This window comes from Dama dama, chromosome 1 (assembly GCF_033118175.1).
Source record: "Dama dama isolate Ldn47 chromosome 1, ASM3311817v1, whole genome shotgun sequence".
NCBI classification, from domain to species: Eukaryota; Metazoa; Chordata; class Mammalia; order Artiodactyla; family Cervidae; genus Dama; species Dama dama.
This window is the reverse complement of record NC_083681.1, coordinates 75,057,571-75,083,969: the sequence shown is the minus strand read 5'-3', so window position 1 is coordinate 75,083,969 and position 26,399 is coordinate 75,057,571. Positions and strand designations below refer to the sequence as shown.

The 26,399-nt window shown below is 38.7% G+C and overlaps 1 protein-coding gene and 1 pseudogene across 1 annotated transcript in view; one reads left to right on the top strand and one right to left on the bottom strand.

Annotated features, from left to right (window-relative positions):
* Positions 1-26,399, bottom strand: part of CSTPP1 (centriolar satellite-associated tubulin polyglutamylase complex regulator 1) — a 198,913-nt gene that overhangs the window by 71,173 nt on the left and 101,341 nt on the right. The gene's annotated exons all lie outside the window — the stretch shown is intronic.
* Positions 6,563-6,632, top strand: LOC133064826 (U6 spliceosomal RNA; annotated as a pseudogene).

Below are 26,399 nucleotides of genomic sequence, written 5' to 3'. Positions count from 1 at the left end.
GATAATATACATGTTTCAATGTTATTCTCTCAAATCATCACACCCTCGCCTTCTTCCACAGAGTCCAAAAGTCTGTTCTTTACATCTGTGTCTCTTTTACTGTCTCATATATAGGGTCGTCATTACCATCTTTCTAAATTCCATATATATGTGTTAATATACTGTATTGGTGTTTTTCTTTCTGACTTACTTCGCTCCGTATAATAGGCTCCAGTTTCATCCACCTCATTAGAACTGATTCAAATGCACTCTTATTAATAGCTGAGTAATATTCCATTGTGTATATGTACCACAGCTTTCTTATCCATTCGTCTGCCAATGGACATCTAGGTTGCTTCCAATTTCTGGCTATTGTAAACAGTGCTGCGATGAACATTGGGGTGCACGTGTCTCTTTCAGATCTGGTTTCCTTGGTGTGTATGCCCAGGAGTGGGATTGCTGGGTCATATGGCAGTTCTATTTCCAGTTTTTTAAGGAATCTCCACACTGTTCTCCATAGTGGCTGTACTAGTTTGCATTCCCACCAACAGTGTAAGAGGGTTCCTTTTTCTCCACACCCTCTCCAGCATTTATTGTTTGTAAACTTTTGGATAGCAGCCATTCTGACTGGCGTGAGATGGTACCTCATTGTGGTTTTGATTTGCATTTCTCTGATAATGAGTGATGTTGAGCATCTTTTCATGTGTTTGTTAGCCGTCTGTATGTCTTCTTTGGAGAAATGTCAGTTTAGTTCTTTGGCCCATTTTTTTGATTGGGTTGCTTATTTTTCTGGAATTGAGCTGCAGGAGCTGCTTGTATATTTTTGAGATTAACTCTTTGTCTGTTTCTTCGTTTGCTATTATTTTCTCCCATTCTGAGGGCTGTCTTTTCACCTTGCTTATAGTTTCCTTCATTGTTGCTCACACTGTTCTATGTGATGAATATTTAGGTGATGATAATGGTAACGACACAAAAACAACTCATACAGTCCTTGCTTTTCAGTTATTAGATTTTCACACAAAGATACCGCTCCCCGCCCTCCCCCCCACCCCCCCACCCCCCGCCACATACACAACAGATGGGTTTACTAACTGTATAACATGATTATTTACTATTATTAAGTGGGAGTGGACCTCATAAAGGTCTTCACGTTGAGTAGGCTGAGGAGGAGGAGGGGTTCGTCTTGTCTCAGGGGTGGCAGAGGTGGAAAGGGAAGCAGGAGAGGCAGGCACACTGGGTGTAATTTTACGGAAATATATCAGAAATTTGCCTGACCTTTTTTGCTTTTTCATTTTTCGAAAAATATTTCTATATAGTACTCATCCTTCTTTTACTGCTTGCTTTAGCTTCAGTGCCTGTATCATAGAGGGGTCCGTGTCACAGAAGTCAAAAGCAATCATGAATAACTGGAACCCTTCTGCCAGGACGTCTAACGTCAATGTGTTTTCTGGAGCGGCTTGTACGTCTTCTTCATTGCCTGGCACTAGTTTAGGAAGCACTCATCTCCATCAAGTCATCTTCTGTTAATTCCTCTCATTTGGTGTCTATTAGTTCTTGAATTTCTCCATATCTTGAAATTCTCACCACCCCGCCCCTGCTTTTTCTTTTTTATCCCACAATCTCTTTCATGATTTCCTTGACTGGCTCTGTTGTAAATCCTGTGAAGTCATGTACAACATCTGGACACAGTTTTCCCCAGCAGGAATTTATTGTTTTGGGCTTGATGGCTTTCATGGCTTTTTCTGTAGCAACAATGGCATCTTCAGTGGTGTAATCCTGATAGACTTTCCTGATGTTTTCTCTATTGGGGTTCTCTTTCATCGTGTTGACAATCCTTTCCCTTGAGTACTGTGTGTAATGAGCCTTAAAGGTCCTTATTATCCCCTGAATTAGAGACTGTGTTTGGGGGCTAGTAGACCACTCTGAAGCCTTTATTATTGAATTCATGAGGTTCTGGGTGGTCGAGGCATTGTCCAAAATAAAAAGCACTCTAAGAGGCAGTCCCTTACTGGCAAGGTACTTCCTGATTTAGGGACAAAATGTCGATGAAACCAATCTAGAAAAAGGACTCCTGTTGTCCAGGCCTTCTTCCTCTACAACTTAAAAAGACTGGGAGCCGGTGTTTATCTCTTTCCTTTGAGGTCTGAAGGCTGGATGAGGGTAGTCCTGATCACACACGTGACTGAAATTGCAAAAACAGTAGAGTTAGCTTATTTCCTTCTGCCTTAACTTCTGGTGTGCACTTCTCTTCTTTACTAATAAATGTCCTTTACGGCATTCTTTTCTTTTTCTAGAATAGGGCACTTTCGTCTGCACTAAAAACCTGTCCAGACAGATATCTTTTCTCCTCAATGATTTTCTTAATTGCTTCTGGGAACTTTTCTGTTGCCTCTTGGTTGGCAGAAGCTGCTTCTCCTGTTATCTTGACATTTTTTTAAGCCAAAACTCTTTCTAAAATTATCAAACCACCTTTTGCTGGCATTAAATTCTCCAGCTTTAGATCGTTCAATTTCCTTTTGCCTTAAGTTGTCATATAATGACTTCACTTTTCCTCAAATCATATTAGAGTCTATCAGTATGCCTTTCTTACAGTAATTCTACACCCATATGAAAGCTGAATTTTCAAGGAGATTAAAAGAGAAATATTCAATATTTCTCAAAAAGTGCAAGGTTTCTGCACTTGCTGACCTAGCTGTAGCAATAACTCGAAGAAGTGCTTTTTTTTTTTTTTTTAATAAGAATGGTCCTTACATTGGATTAATTTATCTTGAAATGGTGGGCAATCACAGCTGCAGACCTCAATCTATGGTACATATCAAGCAATTCAACTTGTCATGTCATGACTTTTCTCTGCTTTTTAGGAGCACTTCCAACATCACAAGTGGCTCTTCATATGGGTCCAATGGTGTCTTTCAAGGTTTACAATATTGCACTAAATGTGATGAAAAATACATGAGATCTGCAGGGGATTATTTTTAACGTGATAAGCAGTACTGGAGCTATGAACCGCCCAGGTGGAAAGAGTTAGTGTCACATGGCATTTTAAGTGGATACTCACGATGCTTTAGCTCACTGCAATAGCAACAGGGGGGTCTCTACAAAATTATTACAGTAGAACAGTGAGTACTAGAATTAATTTTATACAGTTATGATTTAATATTGTCTTTATATTTGTTTATATTTCTCTAGATGGCAAATGATGCTATGTAAGTATGTGCATAAGTTTTTATAAACTTTTTATTTGACTATTTTTATGGGCTTCCCTTGTGGCTCAGATGGTAAAGAATCCGCCTGCAATGTGGGAGACCTGGGTTCGATCCCTGGTTGGGAAGATCCCCTGGAGAAGGGAAAGGCTACACACTCCAGTATTCTGGCCTGGAAAATTCCGTGGACTGTAGAGTCCATGGGGTTGAAAAGAGTCGGTCACAACTGAGTGACTTTCACTTTTCATGGTGGTATTTAAATGGGCGTCCCAGGTGGCACTAGTGGTAAAGAACCTGTCTGCCAATGCAGGAGACCTAAGAGACACAGGTTTGATCTGTGGGTCAGGAAGGTCCCCTGGAGGAGGGCATGGCAACCTACTCCAGTATTCTTGCCTGGAGAATCCTATGGACAGGGGAGCCTGGCAGGCTATAGGGTCTATACGGTCGCACAGAGTTGGACACAGCTGAAATGACTTAGCACATATGCATGGTAGTAAATGATAAAATAGACTATCATCTACGTTTATTTGGCATTTATGACATTTCTAACTTAGTTTTCCTTTTTTTAGGTATTTCTAGGCTACATGGTTCATCTGTGAGCTTTTCCAAATTGTTGCAAATCTCTAAAAAAATTTCCAATATATTTATTGAAAAAAATTCACACAGTTCAAACCCATGTTGTTCAAGGGCCAACTGAACTCTGAACAAGGCACTTTGCTAGATGCTAGCCCAGGGGTCCACAAGTGTCGGACACGACTGAAGTGACTTAGCAGCAGCAGTGGCAGCCCAGGGCTAAGAAAGACATAAAAATGTTCTTATAAAGATTACAGTCTAATGAGGAAGACAGAATTTAAGTAAACATTTATAGGTATGAAAAATGTTAGGAAAAGAGCTTATAAGAAGCATATTAAATCTTATTTAAAAGTTCAGAAAAGTCTTCCTAGGAAAAGAGACATTTAAAAAGATATATTACTGAGCTTGGTTCAAGATGGCAGAGTAGAAGGATGTGCGCTCATCTCATCCTGCGAGAACACTGAAATTGCAAATAGCTGTTGAACAACCATCAACAGGAGGACACTGGAACCCATCAAAAAAGATATCCCATGTCAAAAGACAAAGGAGAAGCCGCAACGAGGTGGGAAGAGGCTTGACATGTTTAATTGCTAGTAGGAGAAGCAGTAAGGTACTTTTTAAATTTTTTATTATTTTTAGTTTTTATTAAAAAAAACTTTTTTTTTTTGCAGTAAGGTATTTTGATAGATTCCGGGGGTCAGCAAACTTGGGCTCCTGCCTGTTTTTGTAAATAAAACTGGATTGGAACATCCCCCCCAAAAAAGATTATATTAAAAACAGGAGGAAATACTTTCAAACTCATTTTATGAGACCAGCATAATCCTGACACTCACACCAGACAGATATTACAAGAAAAGAAAACTGCAGACTAAAATACATTATGCAGATAGCTGAAAATCATTAACAAAATGTTAACAAAAGGAATCCAATGATATATATATATAAATAATAATAAATCATGGCTAAGGTAGATTTATTCACATTAATAGCATAAAGGAGAAATCATATGTTATCTCAATAGATGCAGAAAAACAATAAAAAATTGAATACCAATTCACAATAAAAATTCTCAGTATATGTATACCTATGGATGATTCATGTTAATATTTGGCAGAAAACAACAAAATTCTGTAAAGCAATTATCCTTCAATTAAAAAAATTAAATTAAAAAAAATTCTCAGCAAACTAAGAATAAAAGTAAACTTCCTCAGCCTAATATAGGACATTGACAAAAAGCCTCATATTTAATCTGAAACACTGATAACTCTTCTGCCATGATTGGGAACAAAGCGAAGATATCTGCTCTCACCACTTCTATTCAACATTGTAATGAGGTCCTACTCTGGCAAAAAAGAAAGAAAAGAGAAAAATAACCCACAGAGACCTGAAAGGAAGAAATAAAAGTGCCTCTAATTGGCATATGACATGATTTTGCATGTAGAAGATTCTAAGGAATCTATAAAAAAGCTATGGAACTAATAAGTGAATTTAGCAAAGTCTCAAGAGATATGAGAAATATACAAAAAGCAATTATATTTCTAAGTTCTTGCAATGAAAAGTTGTAAAGAAAATAGATTTTAAAAATAATGCTACTTAAAATAGTAGCACAAAACTTGAAATATATAAATTGATTTAATAAAATATGTAAGATCTGTACATTAAACACTATAAAGTATTGCTGAGAGACACTAAAAAAGGTACATACAGTACCTTTCTGTTGTAATCAAGACTAAAGTTCAACAAGTAGATCAATGGAACAAAATAGAAAATCCAGAAATATACCCACACTTATATAATCAACTGATTTCTTTTACAAACCAACCAAAAAAATTAAGTGGGAAAGGTAACGTCTTTCAAAGAGTGGTGCTGAAATAAACAACCAGCTATCCATATGGAAAAAAATAAAACAAAAAATCCTGATACCAACTTCAAGCTACACACAAAAATTAATTCAAGATGGATTATATATCTAAATGTAAAAGTAAACTTCTAAAGCTTTTAGAAGAAAATGTAGAGTAATAGGGTTATAAACGTATTTAAGGCAAGGATTTTTTTAGAGTGGACCCAAAAGGTCTAACCATAAAAGAAAAAATTCATAAAATAGACTTCAAACTTCTGCTCTATAAAAGACTCCATTAAGGAAATAAATAAGCCAAAGAGTGAGAGAGATTTACAATATGACTGGCAACCAGAATATATAAAGAACTGTTTTAATGATTATAATAAACAACCCACTAAAAAATAGGCAAAAGATGTGAAGAGGCATTTCACAGAGGAAATGGCCAATAAACAATAAAAAAGTGTTCAACATCATTAGTCATCAGGAAAACACAAATCAAAATCACAATGAGATACTAGAAAGGCTACTTCAGACCCATTAGGAAGGCTGAAATTAAAGACTCTGCTTGCCTGAATGCGAGGGGAGTTTGGGGGAGAATGGATATATGTATATATACGGCTGAGTCCTTTGCTGTCTACTTGAAACTATCTAATTTCAGGTAGACTAATTGACTATACTCCAATATAAAATAAGAAGTTAAAAAAATGACTGCTTGCTTCAGAAGAACGTATATTAAAACTGGCAAAATACAGAGATTCTTTACAACACTGAGCCAACTGGAGTTTCCCACCTGCCGATGCAGGAGACACAAGAGACATGGGTTTGATCCTTGAGTCGGGAAGATCCCCTGGAGTAGGAAATGGCAACCCACTCCAGTATTCTTGTCTGGAGAATCCCATGGACAGAGGAGCCTGGCAGGCTACATCCCTGGGGTCACAAAGAGTTGGACACGACTGAGCGACAGAGCACACACAGAGAGATTAGCATGGTCCCTGTGCAAGGATGACATTCACGTTTGTGAAACATTCCATATTTTAAAAATGACTGTATTGTGGTAATCAGTTCACAATATATACATATATCAAATCATTGCATAGTACACGTTAGACCTACAGAATGTTATATGTCAATTATATCTCAAAGTTGGGGGAAAAAAGATTGACAACACCAAATATTAGCAAGGATGTGTAACAACTGAAATTTTCAGACATTGCTGATAGGAGTGTAAAACAGTACAACCAATTTGGAAAACAGTTTGTCAGTGATTTTACCCTTAGATATTTACCCAAGAGAAATAAAAACATATATCCACAAAATTCATCTTCCTTTCATAATTAGAAACTCTGAACAAATTGGATATAGAAGGAAAGTACCTCAACAAAATAAAGGCTGTATATGACAAGTCCACTGCTTATATCATATTCAGTGGTGAAAGGCTGAAAGCTCTCCCTCTAAAGGTCAGGAACAAGACAAGGGTGCCTATTCTCACCATCCCTGTTCAACATAGTACTGCAATTTTTAACCAGAGCAATTGGGCAAGAAAAAGAAATAAAAAGCATCCATATGAGAAAGGAGGAAGTAGAGCTGTCTCTGTTTGTAGATGATACGATCTCATATATAGAAAATCTTAAAAACTCCAATCTAGTCCCTAAACTGTTAGAATTAATACATCAAATCCAGTAAAGTTACAGGACACAAAACCAACATACAAAAATCAGTTGCATTTTAATACACTAACAACAAACTACCTGAAAAAGAAATTAAGAAAACAATCCCATTCACAATAGCATCCAAAACAATAAAATACTTAGGAATAAGTTCATTCAAGGGAGTGAAAGATATGTACACTGAAAGCTACAAGAGTCTGATCAAAGAAACTGAAGACACAAACAAACGCAAAGATATCCATGTTCACCAACTGCAAGAATCAATAATGTTAAAATGCTCATACTACCCGAAGCCATATATAGATTCAATGTAATCCCTATCAAAATTCCAATGGCATTTTTCACAGAAACAGAAATAAAACCTTAAAATTCATATGAAACCACAAAAGACCCTGAAGAACTAAAGCAACTCTGAGAAGGAAGAATAAAGTAGGAGGCATGACACATCTTGACTTCAAACAATACTACGAAGCTAAAGTAATCAAAACAGTGTGGTACTGGTATAAAAACGGACACATAGAACAATGGAACAAACTCGAGAACCCAGAAATAAGCCCATATATACAGTCAACTAACATTTGGCAAGATAGCTAAGAAAGAATAGTCTCTTCAATAAAAGGTGCTTGGAAAATTGGACACTCACATGCAAAATGATTAAATTAGACCTCTATTTTACACCACACGCAAAAAATGGTTTAAAGGCTAATGTAAGACTTAAAACTTTCTTCTTCTCCTAGAAGAAAGCATAAGGGAAAACATCCTTGATATTGATCTTGGCACCAATTTTTCTGAATATATGACACCAAAAAAAGCATATGCAACAAAAGCAAAAATAAACAAGAGAGATATCAAGCTAAAAAGTTGTTGCACAGCAAAAGAAACAACTAATAAAATGAAAAAGCAGAATTCCCTGTTAGCCTAGAGATTAGAACTCCATGCTTCCACTGCAGGGGCACAAGTTTGATCCCTGATTGTGGAATTAAGATCCTGCATGCCACAAAGCATGCCCCCCACCCCTCCCAAATAAAAAAGAAGAAAGAAAAGGCAACCTACAGAATGGGAGAAAATATCTGTAAGTCATGTATCTGATAAGGGGTTAATATTCAATATATATGGGGAACTCAAACAACTCAATAGTAAAACACCAAATAATCCAATTTAAAAGGGGCAGAAGACTCAGACATTTTTCCAAAGAAGACATAGGTGGCCAACAGACAGATGAAAACATGAAACATCACTAATCATCAGAGAAATGTAAATAAAAACCACATGAGATACCACCTCACACCTCTCAGGATGGCTATCATCAAAAAAGACAACAAAGATGTGCCAGGTGGCTAAGCAGTAAAGAATTCACCTGCAATGCAGGAGCCACAAGAGACATGGGTTTGATCCCTGGGTTGGGAAGTTTCCCTGGAGGAAGGCAAGGCAACCCACTCCAGTGTTCTTGCCTGGAGAAGCCCATGGACAGAGGGGCCTAGCGGGCTACAGTCCATAGAGTTGCAAGGGGTTGGACATGATTGAAGTGACTTAGCATGCACACACAGGTAGGCAAACAGTTCCTTAAAAGTTAAACATAGAACTATCACGTGATCCAGCATCCCACTACTAGGTATACATCTAAGTGTGTGTGTGCGTGCTCAGTCGCTTCAACTGTGTCCGACTCTTTGTGACCCTATGGACTGTAGCCTGCCAGGCTCTTCTGTGCATGGGATTCTCCAGGCAAGAATACTGAAGTGGATTGCCATGCCCTCCTCCAGGGGACTTTCCTGACCCAGGGACTGAACCCACCTCTCTTACGTCTCCTGCATTGGCAAGAGGGTTCTTTACCACTAGCGCCACCTGGGAAGCCCAGTGAAAGCATATGTTCACACAAAAACTTCTACACAAATATTCACAGCAGCATTATTCATAATGGCCAAAAACATAGATACAGTGACCCAAATGTCTGTCACTGGCTGAGTAGATAAATATCAATTGTATACCCATACAATGAAATACTATTTGGCCATAAAAAAAGAACTAAAGTATGGATATGATAAGCGAAACAACATGGATGAACCCTGAAGATACCATGCTAAGTGAAAGAAACCAGAGACAGAAGCTCACGTACTGTACGGGTCCTTCTATACGAAACGCCAGAACAGGCAAATCCAGAGAGACAGACAGGAGACTGGTGGTTGCCTAGGGCTGGAAGTAGGTCGGTGACTGGTGGAAAAGAGCAGGGGTAATTAGTAATTAGAGTTACTTCTGAGTATGCTTTCTTTTGAGGGTGAGTGGGTGATGAAAATGCTCTAAAACTGATTGTGGTAATTGTTGCACAACTCTGTGAATGTACTAAAAACCATTGAATTGCATGCTTTAAATAAGGTAATTGTGTGACGTGAGTTATATTTCAATCAAGCTATTATTAAATATTTTTTTAAAGAATCACTTATACCATTCTTTGCTGTGAATTTTGTTTTCTTCGTTCAATATTCTACTGGATTTTTAGAACTTTCACTATTGAATTTTAGGAACTCTGTACTTCAGGAAATCAGCCCTTCACTTGTGATATGTTACAAATACTTCTCCTTGTTTGTTGTTAATCTTTTATCTACAGAACTTTTTTGTCAAGCAGATTTTCCATCTTTTTAATCTAATGAAATATACCAATCTTTTATGGCCTTTGATTTTTTTTTTTTTTTTTTTTTCGGTCAATCATATTAAGAAAGGCTTTTCCTTCTATTAAACTATAAAAGTATTTTCCTGTGGTTTCTTTGAGCATGTTTATAGATTCATCTTTTTTTAAAAAAAGAGTTACATTCCTTTTAACTTTAAAGAAATTTTAAATGTACTTCTTTATTTTTGGCTGTGCTGGGCCTTCACTGCTGCTGGCTGTGGTGAGCAGGGGCTCCTCTCTCGGTGCAGTGCGCTGGCTTCTGATCGGGGTGGCTTCCCTTGTTGCAGATCACAGGCTCTAGGCGCATGGGTTTCAGTAGTTGCGGCTCCCAGGCTCTAGGGCACAGGCTTAATAGTCGTGGCGCATGGGCCTAATTGCTCTGAGGCACGTGGGGTCTTCCCAGATCAGGGATCGAACCCATGTCTCATGCATTGGCAGGCGGATTCTTTACCACTGAGCCACCAGGGAAGCCCCATGGCTTCATTTTTTTAGCACTGAAATTTTTGATCCATCTGTAAATTTGTTTTCATGGAAGGGGTAAGGAAGGAATCCACCTTCATTTTTTAAATGGTGGCTACCAATTATGCTCATTGATTTTAAATGTCCTCCCTCCTCCAACACAGGTTAACTCCATTTCATGTTTGGGTCAATTTCTAGACTTCTCATTCTGGTTCACTGATCAGTCACTTACCTATTCATGTTCTAGTAATGATGTCTGTGTGGCATAGTTATGAAGGGCATGTACACTGGAGCCAGAGTACCCCGAGTTTAAATTCAACCTCTGCTACTCATTAACTCTGTGAACTTGAGCAAGTTAATCTCCTTGGGCTGTTGTGAGGATTAAATGAATTATCTCACAAGTGCTTAACTCTGGCACACGGTGTTTTGCCTCAGTTATTATTAGTGGAGTTATTACAGCCTTAGAATAGTTTCTAACATCTGGAAGGAGCTACTACTATGCTATTTTTTTCTCTTTCTCAGGATATTCCTGGTTATTCTAGCCTATTTAGTTTTCCTGTATAAGCTTTACAATCAGCATGTCTCACAAAACATAAGCAAACAAAATTAAATCCTCTCGATATTCTTCTGAGATTATGGTAATTATAAATTAAATTAGGGAGAACTGACAGCTTTATGATGGTTAGGTCTTTCTTTCTAAGAACACAGTATGCCTTTCCATATGCCCAAGCTTTCTTTTGAGTTCTTCAGTGGGGTTTTAAGGTTTCCTTCATACAGTTCTTGCATATTCTTCTTGGTTTATTCCTAGGTATTTTATCTTCTTTTGCAACAGGAAGGGATTTTTCTTCTTGTTTGATTATATAAAGGCTATTATTTTTAAAATAAATGTTTGGTTTTAGTATATTTTGTCCAGCCACCTTGCTGAATCTTCATAAATTTTTCTCGTTTGTTTATTTATTTGGCTGCATCAGATCTTAGTTGGGGCACATAGGCTCTTCATTGTAGTATGTGGGTTCAGAAGCTGCTTGGGATTAGTTGCCCCAGGACATGTGGTATCTTAGTTCCCTGACCAATGATTGAACCTGTGTCCTCTGTGTCGGAAGGCAGATTCTAAACCACTGGATCACCAGGGAAGTCCCCTTCATAATGTTTATAATAGATTTCAGTTTGGTTGTCTTTGGCTTTCCAAGTAAGCAACTGTATTGCCTGCAAATAATGTAATTTTTCCTTCTTTAAAATCTTTATGTCTTTTATTTCTTTCTCCTGCCTAATAGTATTTTTTTTTAACAGAAAGTAAATTTTCCTATATCCTCTTAAACTTAGTGACACAAGATTCCTGTTTATAATTGAACAATGGAAATGTATCACCTCTTCTTCTAAAGATACAGTTTTGTTAGAGGGCTGTTATCTTTTTTCCTTTTTAAAAAATTTATTTTTAATTGGAGGATAATTGCTTTAGTATATGTGCTGCCGAAGCAAGCACTAATTGGAGGATAATTGCTTTACAATGTTGTAGCTTTCTGCCATATATCAACATGAACCAGCCATAGGTATACATATGTTACCACCCTGTTGAGCCTCTCTCCCACCCCATCCCACCCCTCTAGATTGTCAGGGAGCACTGGGCTAAGCTTCCTGCAAGATGCAGCAAATTCCCACTGGCTATGGAAGAATCGACACTTTCCAATTGTGGTGCTGGAGGACTTGAGAGTCCCTTGGACAGCAAGGAGATCCAACCAGTCAATCCTAAAGGAAGTCAACCCTGAATATTCATTGGAAGGACTGATGCTGAGACTGAAGCTCCAATAATTTGACCACCAGATGCAAAGAGCCAACTCATTGGAAAAGACTCTGCTGCTGGGAAAGATTGAGGGCAAGAGAAGCGGCTGACAGAGGATGAGATGGTTGGATGGCATCATCAACTCAATGGACATGAGTTTGAGCAAGCTCTGGGAAATAGTGAAGGGCCGGGAAGCCTGGCATGCTGCAGCCCATGGGGTCACAAAGAGTTGGACCAACTTGGTGGCTGAACAACAACAATCTATTTTACATACATGGTAATACATACGTTTCAGTGCCACTCTCTCAATCCATCCCACCCTCTCCTTTCCCTGCTGCGTCCACAAGTCTGCTCTCTATGTCTGCATTTCTATTGCTGCCCTACAAATAGGTTCATCAGTACCATTTTTCTAGATTCCATGTATATGCATTAATATATTATATTGTTTTTCTCTTTCTGATTTAACTTCAGTCTGTAAAACAGGCTCTAGTTTCATCCACCTCACTAGAACTGGCTCAAATTCATTCCTTTTTATGTCCTGCTTAATAGTATTGACTAGTATCCTTAGAAAAATGTAAATAATGATTTGTTGTTGTTGTTTTTTATTCGCTAAGTCACGTCTAACTCTTTTGCGACCCCATGGGCTGTAGCCCAGCAGGCTCCTCTGTCCATGGGATTTCCCAGGCAGGAATACTGGAGTGGGTTCCCGTTTCCTTCTCCCGGGGGTCTTCTTGGACCAGGGATCCAACCCACGTCGCCTGCACTGAGAGGTGGGTTCTTTACCACTGAGCCACCAGAGAAGCCCCAGAAATAACGATAGCAAACAGGAAATAGTGAACTTGTTTTTATAATTACAGCTAGAACTCCTACCTCATATTTCTTCCTTTTGAGAGGGGGACATAATATGAAGGCAAATCAAAGATTTAAAATAAAAAAAAATTCAGATCTTCATGAAGATATGAGATATATGAGAAACAGACACGAGGAAAATCTTCTATATTAAAAAAAAAACCGACTAGGTATACAAATATTATTCAGCATAACCTCTACTATGTAGAAACAATGTATAAAAAATATTAGACCAAGGAGAGAGGCCTCAGGAGCAATCAAAGCTGCTGACATCCTGATTTGGACTCCGAGTCTTCAGATTGTGAGAAAATAAAATTCTATTGTTTAAGCAAAAAAAAAAAAAAAAAAAAAACCCTCTAGAAATAATTAGCAAATATATTAATGGTGAGTGTGGTCAGTAGTGGATTTATAAGTAATCATTTTTCTGCTTCATTATACTTTGCTGGACTACTATATTTCTATAATAGGCAAGTGTTTCTTCAATGATCAGAAAAACGTAAACAGGAAATAAAAACAATTAATCAAGTGTATTGCTTATCGGCTGAATGTGGCTTGGAACTTACGTCTTGATGTTTGAAATCCCTGTCGCCGTGCTCTCCTGACTCAGGCCAGTTTTATGATATGCATCAAGAATGCTTTATCTAGTTCTTCCACCTGGCTAGGTAGCCTACAGTATAATCTCACATGATGTCACTTTCTTCTTTCATCTGACTCCAGCATGTTCTCCAACATGCTCCCACCCTCAGATCTGTGTCTAGATATCCATGCAGCTATAGATCTTTTCGAAACCAAGCTGGTCTGTTTCTCTTAAGTCTCTTGAATATCTTGCTTTTTGTTGCCCATGATTCTCCCCACAAGACCTCTGCATAACCCACAAGCAAACCTGCTCGTTGGTACTCCTGAGCAGTAACTCTTCTTGAGCAAGGATTTTTCTGAAGTTTTTGAACCCTGGGATGTCTCCTAAGACACTCATAGGAAGCCCTTCCCTAGCCAAGATGATGACCCATACAATTTTTGGAGATACAGTGTTCTTGGAGGAAGTCCAGAAACCATACTGATTGGCTTTATTACAAATTCATACAATCCAGCCTCGACTGGATGCTCACGACTACTGGGTAATCCTTCCAGTCATCTCCTTTGAACTTTGTATTGCATTCCTTACAGCAGCTGCCCCAGACATTTTCCATTCTCAAATTTCTAAACTAACCCTTTGCTCCCACCCCATCACTCTAAGCAGACAACCTATTTTATTGAGGAGATTGAAGCCATCTAATTTAATCCTTCAATTTCCTTCCTCCATACTTTAAATTTCCCTGTGTCTTCACTTATCCTCACCTCTTCCTTCCCTCTCTCTCTTAGTCTCCATCTGGGACCCTGCTCTGCCCATTATCTGCCTTATGCTTGCATCTTTCATCTTACCTTCTCCATTAACTCTTTGCTATCTACCCACATGTTTGAGCGTTCCCTTAATTTAAAAATCTTTCATAGTTTACTTACTAAAGCTACTTTCTTCTCCTTTTGCTTTTCAAAGCCAAATTTCTCAGAAGAGTGTGCTATATTCATTATCTCCTCTTTCTGACTACTCATTCATTCACTCAGTAGCCCCTTCAAAGTCGCTTCTATCACATCAAAACTGTTGTCTTGAAAGTTATGGATGAGCTCCCAATCACTATAGATTCAAAGGATATTTTTCTTAGTTCTTCACCTGTGACAACTGATACTGTTGTCCCTCCAATACTTGAAACTCTCCTCCTTTGGCTTATACAGTGGTATTTTATGCTATTTTTCTTCCTACATTCTGCTTCTTCCCTGATTCTTTTTCCTTCTCTCACCCTTTAAAGCTACGCATTCCCCAGAGTCCTTACCTTTCTCGCTCCCTACACTTTCGTTCCTCGGTGATCTCATCCATTCACATGTTTTAAATTCTGATTATATTCCCACTTCTAATCTCTTCATCAGTCTTGAATCCCTGCTGGACAAGTTCATTTGAAAGGTTCACTGGCTTTTCAAACTCAATTGATTCCAAACCAAATTACAGTAGCAACTCTTGTAACCAACTCCACTTAAACTCAATGAGTCTTCTGTTCTCCACTTTTCATTTCTTAATAATATGCTTATGCTGCTATTCCTTGAGTTTTAAATCTTAGATATTATCTTTGGACTCTTAGTTGAAGATGATAGATTATCTTTTTTAACCACCCACACACATTTCCATCCTTTCATCTTTCTAATATATTAATGAGAAGACTCTTGAGAGTCCCTTGGACTGCAAGGAGATTCAACCAGTCCATCCTAAAGGAAATCAGTCTTGAATATTCATTGGAAGGACTGATCCTGAAGCTGAAACTCCAATACTCTGGCCACCTGATGCAAAGACTTGACTCACTGGAAAAGACCCTGATGCTTGGAAACATTGAGGGCAGGAGGAGAAGGGGACAACAGAGGATGAGATGGTTGGATGGCATCACAGACTCAATGAACATGAGTTTGAGCAAGCTCCGGGAGTTGGTGATTAACAGGGAGGCCTGGCGTGCTACAGTCCATGGGGTTGCAAAGAGTCGGACACGACTGAGTGACTGAACTGAACCAATAGTGACAATTCTAGTTTAAAATATTCAGTATTTATATTTTTATACTACATAAATATTATTCACAGCCAAGCCACAAGCTGTGCTATTATTACATATTCTTTTTTTATACAACATTTTGTTTCTTTTGGAGTTACATCGTTCTTGGTTTGCTTGGAGTTTGTAAGTATTAATTACTATTTCTTTGACCGAAGTATTCATCTCTAATTCTCCAACTGAATGTAATCTAACACAACAGTTTCATCAGTTCTATTTTTAACATTTTCTTGTAGGCATTCCTCCTGGAGATTTCTGACACTGCAATCTGAGCTGTTTGCTATCGACTTCATCCTGAGAGTTCCCTTTACTTCTCTCCTATGTTGGATAGCTTTTTCCAGACCCTATAATTCCAGCTTTTTAGATTTATTCTCATTTTTGGGTGAAACACATCCTCCAGTAGTTTCATGAGAAAAGTTGCATGGGAGTTAAAATTTATAAGCCCTTGCCTATCTAAAAATCTATATTCTGTTCTCATAGTTGATTAATAATTTGACTTGATAATCTTCCCTTAGCATTCTGAAAGCATTGCTCTGTTGCTCTACTGATTTTCAACTTCCAGCATTGTTGTTGAGAAGCCCATTGGCATTCTAATTCTTTTTCTCTGGAAGTCCAATTTTTCTGATGTTACATTTCTGGAGTAGGCCTCTAATTCCTTGTAATTTTCTCTTATTTTCTATTTCTTTGCCTCTTCTGGGCCATCTCCTTAACTTTATCTTCAGCCTTTCTACTGAATTTTTAATTAATGCTATTATATATATTAATTTGTGCTATTGCATTTTTAATTTCCAAGAATTCTTTCTTGTTCTTTGAAGAAAATACATATATATGTGTATTTATGTTTATATGTATGTGTGATGGTGGTGGTGGTGGTGGTTTAGTCGCTAAGCCGTGTCCAACTTTTGCGATCCCTGGACTGTAGCCTGTCAGGCTCCTCTCTCATTGGGATTCTCCAGGCAAGAATACTGGAGTGGGTTGCCATTTCCTTCTCCACATGTATGTGTATGTGTATATATATACATATATATAGCCTGCCACATGGCAGGCTAGTCCTATTTAATAGATCCAATATCTTCTCTGTTTTCCCTGATGATATTAAAGAGAGCCTTCTTAAAGTTTTCTTCTGATCCTTGTATTGTTGCTGCTTCTTCTGAGTTCCCCCCTTGTCTACTCTTGGTTTCTGGCTTTCATGTTAGAGACTTCTTCCATATTTAGAGTAAGATGTCAAAAAGCTATGATTTTCTGAATGGATGGAGCTTGCTGACACTGAGCTCCACTGTAGAACGAATAGGCTGAGACCTGTCATTTCACAGCGGAACTCCTAAATGTCATTCGTGGGACTTTTTCAGGGGCTACTTTAGTTTCCCCAGGTAATATTCCAGACTCATGCTTGGGGACTATCCATTTGGCAGCCAGCATTCTGAGGACTAAGCAAGGGAAGTGGGGATGAGGTATCAACACACAGCTTGTAGACAATGGTTTATTTCCTTGTTTTCACGAGGCTATCTCACCTCTGAACCTGGTATTCTTGAATTGAGACTTCCTTCGGCTTGGTTGCTCCAACCTTCTACTGGATGGAGAAAGAAATACTCGACCTTGATGCTTTATGTGGAGAAGAGGTCCTGAGGATCTAACAGTTCCTTATAAGGACTTGCACCAAATCCTGTTTTCAGCTCTCCTACACCACAGACGGCAGCCCATTAGGCTCTGCCATCTCTGGGATTCTCCAGGCAAGAACGCTGGAGTGGGTTGCCATTTCCTTCTCCAATGTGTGAAAGTGAAAAGTGAAAGTGAAGTCGCTCAGTCATGTCCGACTCTTTGCGACCCCATGGACTGCAGCCTACCAGGCTCCTCTGTCCATGGGATTCCTGCAGATAGGTGTAAAATTTAGTTCACACCTATCACGTCGACTGAAAGGAGATCAGACCAGTCAGTCCTAAGGGAAATCAACCCTGAAAAGTCATTAGAAGGACTGGTGCTGAAGCCGAAGCTCCAATACTTTGGCCACCTGATGAGAAGAGCTGATTCACTGGAAAAGACCCTGATGCTGGGAGAGAGTAAGGGCAGGAGAAGAAGGGGGCGACAGAGGATGAGATGTGGACAGCATCACCAACTCAATGGACATGAGTCTGAGTAAACTCCAGGAGATAGTGAAGGACACAGAAGCCTGTCTTGCTGCAGTCCATGGTGTTGAAAAGAGTTGGACATGACTTAGTGGCTGAACAACAACAACAATCACGTCATCTCTTCTTCTCTTTTGGCTTTATATCTCTTCTCCCCTTTTATTATAAATTCAGGGTGTTCTATAGAGAGTGCAAATAAATATGTGTATTTGACCTGGCACTGTCTACCAGTGATCTGTAACTGTTTATTACATGTCAATTTTCTCTCCAACTGGACGATGAGCTTCTTAAAAGTAGAACTATTTCCTCCATATCGCTTTAGTTCCAGCACCTAGAATAATACCTAGCACAGAGGTCACACTCATCTACTCTTGTTGAAAGAATGAATAGATGAATGTGAGTTTTCTGCATACCTTTCATCATCTAGCACAGTGCTTTGAACACTGAAAGTACTTAACAATACATGAATTCAAAAAGGAAAGCTTAACAGTTGACATTTTGTATTTAAAATTTCAAACATATGGTTCTCTGAAAGACTCATTTGCATGGTAAGTATAGTTTACATGGCCACAGTATTTACAGTGTATACTACATATTTAAAGTAATCATGTTAACCAACTAACCAGTCAAAGCTAATGCTAACTCCATTGTTTAAAAAGCCTCAATCTTAATGTCTTTTTTTTTTTAAGGGAAGTTTTACTCTTATTTTCATTTAATTTTATTTTTGGTTGCGCTGGGTCTTCACTGTTGTACGGGTTTTCTCTAGTTGTGATGAGTGGGGGCTACTCTTCACTGTGGTGTGCAGGCTGCCCATTGTGGTGGCTTTTCTTGTTGCGCTGCACAGGCCCTAGGGCACGTGGGCTTCTGTAGTTGCAGCCTGGGAGCTCTAGACCGTGGGCTCAGTAGTTGTGGTGTTCGGGCTTAGTTGCTCCAGGGCATGTGGAATTTTCCTCTACCAGGGATCAAACCTGTATCCCCTGCATTGGCAGATGGATTCCTATCCACTGAACCACCAGGAAAAGTCCCTTAATGTCTTTTTAATTATTTATTTATTTTAATATTTATTTTTGATGGATGATTGCTTTACAATATTGGTTTGATTTCTGTCATACATCAAAATGAATTAACCAGAGGTGTATACTCCCTCCCTCTCGAACCTTCCTCCTACCTCCTGCCCATTCCCACCTCTCTAGGTGATGACAGAGCCCCCGTTTGAGTCCACTGAGTCACACAGAAAATCCCCATTGGCTATCTATTTACATATATTAGTGTATATGCACCCGTGCCACTCTCTCCATTCATCTCACCCTCTCTCTCTTCTCCATCCCTTGTCCATAGTCTGTTCTCTATGCCTGTGTCTCCACTGCTGCTCTGCGAACAGGTTCATCAGTACCGTCCTTCTAGATTCCACATATATGCGTTAATATACAGTACTTGTTTTTCTCTTTCAGACTTACTTCACTCTGGATAGTAGGCTCTAGTTTCATCCACCTCATTAGAACTGACTCAAATGTGCTCCTTTTTACGGCTGAGTAGTATTCCATTCGAAGAAGGCAATGGCGCCCCACTCCAGCACTCTTGCCTGGAAAATCCCATGGATGGAGGAGCCTGGAAGGCTGCGGACCATAGGGTCGCTAAGAGTCGGACATGACTGAGCGACTTCACTTTCAACTTTTCACTTTCACGCATTGGAGAAGGAAATGGCAACCCCCTCCAGTGTTCTTGCCTGGAGAATCCCAGGGACGGGGGCGCCTGGCGGGCTGCCGTCTATGGGGTCGCACAGAGTCGGACACGACGGAAGTGACTTAGCAGCAGCAGCAGTAGCAGTATTCCATGGTGTATACGTACCACAGCTTTCTTATCCATTCATCTGTCGATGGACATCTAGGTTGCTTCCATGTCTTCGCTATTGGAAAGAGTGCTGCAATGAACACTGGAGTACATGTGTCTTTTTCAGGTTTGCTCTCTTCAGGGTATGTATCTAGAAGTGGTACTGCTGGATCATACGGTGGTTTTATTCCTAGTTTTTAAAGGAATCTCGGTACTTGTCTTCCATAGTGGCTGTATCAATTTACATTCCCACCAGCAGTGTAATTTAACATCTCTTTTTAAAAGTAAAATTTTGTTTTTGTTTTGGCCCTCATACTTCATACTCTATTTTTTTATTTTTAGTACAAGAAAGTAAGAACATATTAATCACGAATTAAAAGTCTGTACAAAAAGCCACTGACTGAATTGGAACGTGGATTGAAGTGACAGCATTAGAGAGCACACGTGCTGAAGGCTTTCATTCTCGATGCACTGAAGCAATGAGATGTTCACAGCAGGCTTAGCTTCTATGTCACTTTGGAGTCAATATTCAGAATAATTGTGTTTATTTTCCTAAGATATGCCTTTCTAAAATGCTCAAGTACACCAAAAGATAATTTGCAACATATCAAAATAAAGATATAGAATAAACTTGTCAAGAAAGCAAATTTCTCTACCTCAAATCATATTTGCTTACTACTCTAGATAAACTGACTTTCCGCTGTCTTTTCAAATACCATTATTATTGCTTCAGTGCTCAAGCTGCCTAAAACGTCCTCCTGCCCTCCTCCTGGTCAAACTCTGTCCATCTTTCAAGGTCCAACTCGAACCTCCTCTTTCCAGTGAAAACTTCCACATGACCTCTCCTCTTCCTGGTAGCCTCTGGCACTTCTTTGAACCACATATCCTGACACCTGATCACACTCTATACCACACTGCCCCTTAGGAGTCTTCCCAACTAGAATGTGAACATCTTGGTGACTAGGCCACAGCCTTCTTTTCTAATCCCCACGACTCCAAGTACCTCTGTGGGCCCATGGCAGATGGTCAAACAAAATCATTTTGCAAAAAAAAAAATAGCTTTATTTTTTTAAGTGATGATAGCTAAGGTTTATTATGTTTTAGGTACTGTTTTTGCTGCTTGCTTGTTTTGGCCGCACCGTGCGACGGACGGGTGGGATCCTAGTTCCCTGACCACGGCTCCAACCTGCGCCCCCTACAGTGTAAATGTGGAGTCTTAACTGCTGGACTGCCAGGGAAGTCCCCCAAATAGCTTTATTTTTATTGTGAGTATAAAAATGCTACACAGTTATTATAAAAACTCAAACAAAATAAAAATGTGTGGAAAAAAAGAAGTAAAATCCTAGAACTGAAAGAAAACCACTAACGTCTTGGTAAACCTCTTTCCAAAAATTTTTGTATGCATATAAATACATACATAAAATATATATAAATGGTATTATACCATTCTGCTGTTCTGCCACTTGAGACAATAAATGTAGATTTTCAGAGTCTTCCTAAAATTGTATTACTTCCTTGTCCATTGCTTCTTCCTGAAGTTAATTTTATTGTAAAAACAGAAACATACTTCCAAGGAATTATTGGCCAACTTACATGACAAATAAGGTTTTGGACACTGGGATTATATATTTTTCAAGTTGCTAATTCTTTTGTCATCAGACCCATTTTGATTATAAGTTGATCAAAGTCATTTATTTGTTCATATTTTAAAAGATATTAGACACCTGGTAAACATTTTCGTGGACTACCCATTAATCTTCATATGGTTTGTTACACTTCTTTCATGAGGTTTCAATTAGTTAAGTATATTCTTTATTCCTCCTGCAAGCGACATAGATAAATGCTGTCTGGTATCACTTCTGTCTCACTTATACAGCCTCTTAGCAATAAAATACCTTTAAATGATAGTGGTGATGGCAAAGCCTACTTTGTATAACTTGTTCACATATAGTCTATCAATATTGGGTTTTTGAGAAAGGATAATTTAAAGCTCCAAAGACCCTTCTTGGTCCTGTGTATCTAGAAAAAGAGCACACAGCCCACAGAGTTTCTTCTCATCAGTCTCCAGGCCAGATGAGAGTTTCCCGAACTGTTTTTCAAATCAGGGCAAGGGGGAAAGAACAGGGCAGGGAATCCTTGGCTGCAACAGCCAGCTTCAAAGAATTCAGTGTGCTGGGAACCACGGCCAAGGGGTGCGACAGCCTGCACCCTTGCAGCAAAGCCAGAGAACAAAGATGAAGGGTGAGGAAGTTAAAGAGATTCTTAAAGTGCCTTCCCAGGAGGACTCGCAGGCCAGCCACACCCAGTCCCTTCATCTTGGTAAATAACTCAGCAAAGCGGCAAATGGCTTTAGCTGAGTCCCTGCAGGAACCTCTCCCACAGAGTCGGGGATTTCTTCCTCACTGCTGCTACTTGCAACTTCCCAGACCCACGCTTGCCTGCAGGCAAAGTGTGTGCTTTCCCCAAGTCACGGCATGTTTATCAGAAGATGAACAAACAAACAGCAAATAGCTCTTGGAGGGTTTTCCCTATTTCCTGGCAGCAGAAGGAGAGCAGCTGTTGTATGGTTAAACTGGGGATTTGGCCTTTTTAATGCAGTTTTTTAAAGTTTTTAGTAAAAATCCTACTTTCTGTCTATCTCTGATGGTTAAATTGAAATTTGACTTCTTCCAAGATGGGCTTATTGGAAAGGGACTATAAATAAGCCTGGCCCATCCAACCACCCAGCAGACATTCATTAATTTATTCTCCCAGCCTGCACCGGGCACCCGCAACCAGCAAAGGCACTGAGTGGAGCTTCAGAGATAAACCATGTTGTCTCCACCCTGAAGGAAACTAACAATGATACTTACCACATGACACAGACAACAGGCATTGATGAACCTGTTATCCTGTGCCAAGATTAATAAGGGTTTTAGTCCATTATCTCATTTAGTTTTCACAATGTTGAAGTGGAATATGCTCCATTTTATAGATGAGAAAACTAAGGCCTGGAAAAAGTAACGTAACCGCTGTACCCAATTTAAAGTCTTCTCTTGAGGGTTTCATATGGAGCTTGACATTACAATTGACGAGCTGGAGTGAGAGGTAGGAAAGACATAAAAATAGATTTAATCTAACCCGTGTGATGTCTTAGGAAAGAGATTTTATGTTTGCTAATAACTAAATGTAAATACGCTAGAACAAGTGTCGTAAGAGAGATCCCACATGGAGAAGTGAGGGCAAGGAGGGGTTGTTTTTGTTTAGTTACTAAGTTGTATCTGACTCTTTGCGACCCCATGGACTGTAGCCCACCAGGCTCCTCTGTCCATGGGATTCTACAACAAAAATACTGGAGTGGGTTGCCATTTCCTTCTCCAGGGGATCTTCTTGACCCAGGGATCGAACCTGTATCTCCTGAATCAGCAGGCGGATTCTTTACCACTGAATCACCAGGGAAGCCCTGCAAGGAGGGGAGGAGGTGGGAATCACGAGGACTTTTAGAAGATATATGACTTGAGCTGGGTTTGCTTGAAGATACACAGGAATGTGATAGACTTTCAAAAAAAGTTCTGCACAAATAGAAAAGAAAAAACGAAGGTGTGCTGGGAAAAAGCATAAGGAGTGTTTGGGGGAAAGTGAATGACCGTGTGTGGTGAGTGTCAGCTGTGAGTAGGAAAGTGGTGGGTGGAAAGGTTAGATCTGGTCTGGATGTAATGTAATGGGATTCACATTTCCAGGGCTGTGCTTTAGAGAGCTGTATTTATACAAGGTCTCGCAGTAGTTCTCAAGCTTCAGTGTGTATCACGATCACCTGCAGAGCTTTGAAAATGCATGGGCCCCACTAAAAGTTCCAGAGCAACAGGAACTCTCACAAGCTACAGTAAAATGTGGAAAACGGTGCAATCATTTTGGAAACCTGGGAATACGTACTGAAGCTGAACATACACATTCCCAGCAATTCCACTCCTAAGTACATACCTAACAGAAATCTATGTACCAAGAGACATATAAAAGTATGTTTAAAGCCACACTGTTTGTACTAGCTTGAAACTGAAAACAACCCAGATGCCACCTACTGCAGAAGGGATAAAAAAAACTGTGATTTATATATAAAATGGAATTCTGTACAACAATAAAAAAGAACAAACTGTAGCTAAATCCAACAACAAATCAGAAGTATGATGTTGAGCAAAATAAGCCAGACCCTGAAGAGTGTTCTATGTTCTATGATTCTAGCTACATAAAGTTCAAGATCAGACACATCTAGTTTATGGTGATAAATGTTAGACTAGTGGTGATCTTAGAGGGGATTCATGATGAGGGGGACCTGGGAGAGGCAGCTGGGGTGCTGGTAATGTTCTCTGTCTTTATCTAGAGGGACATCACATGAGTATGTTTGTTTTTAAGAACTCCATTAAGCTGTACATTTATTATTTTGCAATTTTCTCTAAATGCTGTACTGCAATAACATTTCTTCTACTTAAAATATTTCAAAAAAAAAAAAAAAGCATAGGTCCCAAATCATAAGATTCTGATTAAATCACTCTGGGATGGGGCCTGGGCACTAGCAGTTTTTAAAAACTCCCTTAGTGAACTTGACATGCAACCCGGTTTAAAAACTGCTGATATAGAGCTAGGAGCAAAAGAAAAAAAAGTTAAGAAATTATTCAATACTTTGCACACTTAAGTGATTTTAAGAATCACCTGAAATGCTTGTTAAAAAATAAATTCCCAGGTGCCTCCCCTGCTGACTGTGATTCAGTAGGTTGGAGACGGGATCAAGGAATCTGTCTGTTTGACAGCCTCTCCGATGTGGTTAGTTAGGGCTCTAAATGAGGGTCAGGTGGCAGCGGTGGGAAGGAAGAGCAGGTTATGCCAAGCAAAATAAAACTGGAAAAGATTAAATTTTCAACACTACTTACACTTGCTTTTATACACTTCCAGCTTAAAACCCACCAAAACAACCAAATTTGAGTATGCTTTATTAAACTGACATCTTTAACCTAAGGTGGTTTTACTTTGACTCACAGTGTGTAAACTTTAATTTAGTCATTTACTTTTGTTTCTAACTGAATCATGAGAGCAAGAGATTTCAGAAGCCTCAGAGGTACTATTTGGTTTTGGGGTAGATCTGCTTTAGAGAATGGGTTTAATAATATCCCATGGTAAAGTCTCACTTTTTAGCCTAATTAAAAAAAAAAAAAAAAACCTTTAGTTGTATTCTCAAAGAGCTTGCAAATTCTGCTTATGTCCTTCAAAGCATGAAATATGCAATAACACAAGTACCATACTTCCCTCAGTAATAAGAATCATGATTTTTTTATTTGAAATAAAAGATGGAATAACTTAATTTTTTCTCTTGAAGACAGGCAAAGTGGAACTTAAAGAAACTTTCCTCCATCTGTTAAGGCAATGAAAGAAGAAAATCACATATAATTGCGATACATTCTTAAACCTTAACTCATTTGATTACATTCTGGGCTAGAAAGTTATGCACTGACCTCAGAGACTGAATGACATAAAATATATATATGTTAATTAAGCATCAGGGAGAGAGAACTTGATGCTGACGGCAAGTGCGCTTGGCGAGAGGCAGAAGACTGGGAGAGTTGAGGCTTCGATTTATACCTGTGTGATGGGGGTGTGTGGAAGCAGTTTTCATTATTTATTCATTTATTTTTCTTTTTAAAATTTATTTCTTTTTTAAAAAAATTAATTTATTTTAATTGGAGGCTAATTACTTTACCATATTGTAGGGGTTTTTGCCATACATTGACATGAATCAGTCATGGAAGAAGCAGTTTTTAAACCAGGAGACTAGAGCTTTTACAGAGACACTGGTAAGGTTCCACAGATGTTTAATATTAATACTTTTCATGCTAAAAAATATGCCTTTATTTAAAATTTATAAGAAAAACAACATGTACACTGAATAGGTTAGTAGTAAATTTTTAGATATGGACCCTACCAACCTGCGCTCTCAGCTAACTCACCCTGGAGCTTTTCCATAAACACATGTGTAGATGATACACTTGTAGACATGTCACTGAGGTGGAAGCTTTTCATCTGCTCTGGTCTTTTCTTTTTCTTTTCAATCCAGGACTACATTAGTATAAAGGCTATGATTACATAAAATCTTCAGTTCTACTGGATCAGAGTACAGATGTTACCACCCTCTCCTTGTTCCCATATGATGCGGTCATGGAACCAAACAAAGTAGATTTATTACTCCATAACATGGCTTGATAATTATAAAAGAGAAGTCTTTAAAAAAAAAAAGCAAAAACCAGAAGTCTTTAAATGTTAACATGCTAACAAATAGAGTGGTATAAATGTAGTCATTTTTGTATTGGGACTGGAAAAGCAGTATCAGAAAAAAACTTATGGCATAGTGGATCATGGAAAACACAGGCCTTACAATGTCATCAGATGTTGTGTAGATAAGCACTAGTAGTTAACATTATGCAAGCATTTTTCAAAACTCTATTAGATAATGCACAAATTGATACATACTATTAATTTTATTAGAATGAGGTTTTTAAATTAGACCTTTCAGAGTTACATCTGCAGATGTATCAGTAGTGATACTGAAATTTATTCTTTTGCACTAAAGTTTTCTGACTGATATAAGTTGTTGAAATAACAGTCAAATAAAATAAGAAATTACTCTTATTTCTGCCTTAAGTATATCCATCAAAGTTTATCAACCTGGAAATCTTACTAATATTTTAAATAAACTGAATAGCACAATTTACAAGACTAATATACTTACAACCTCATTAGTGGTTGTAATGAGATAAAACATTAGTGATGTTTCAAAACAGGATT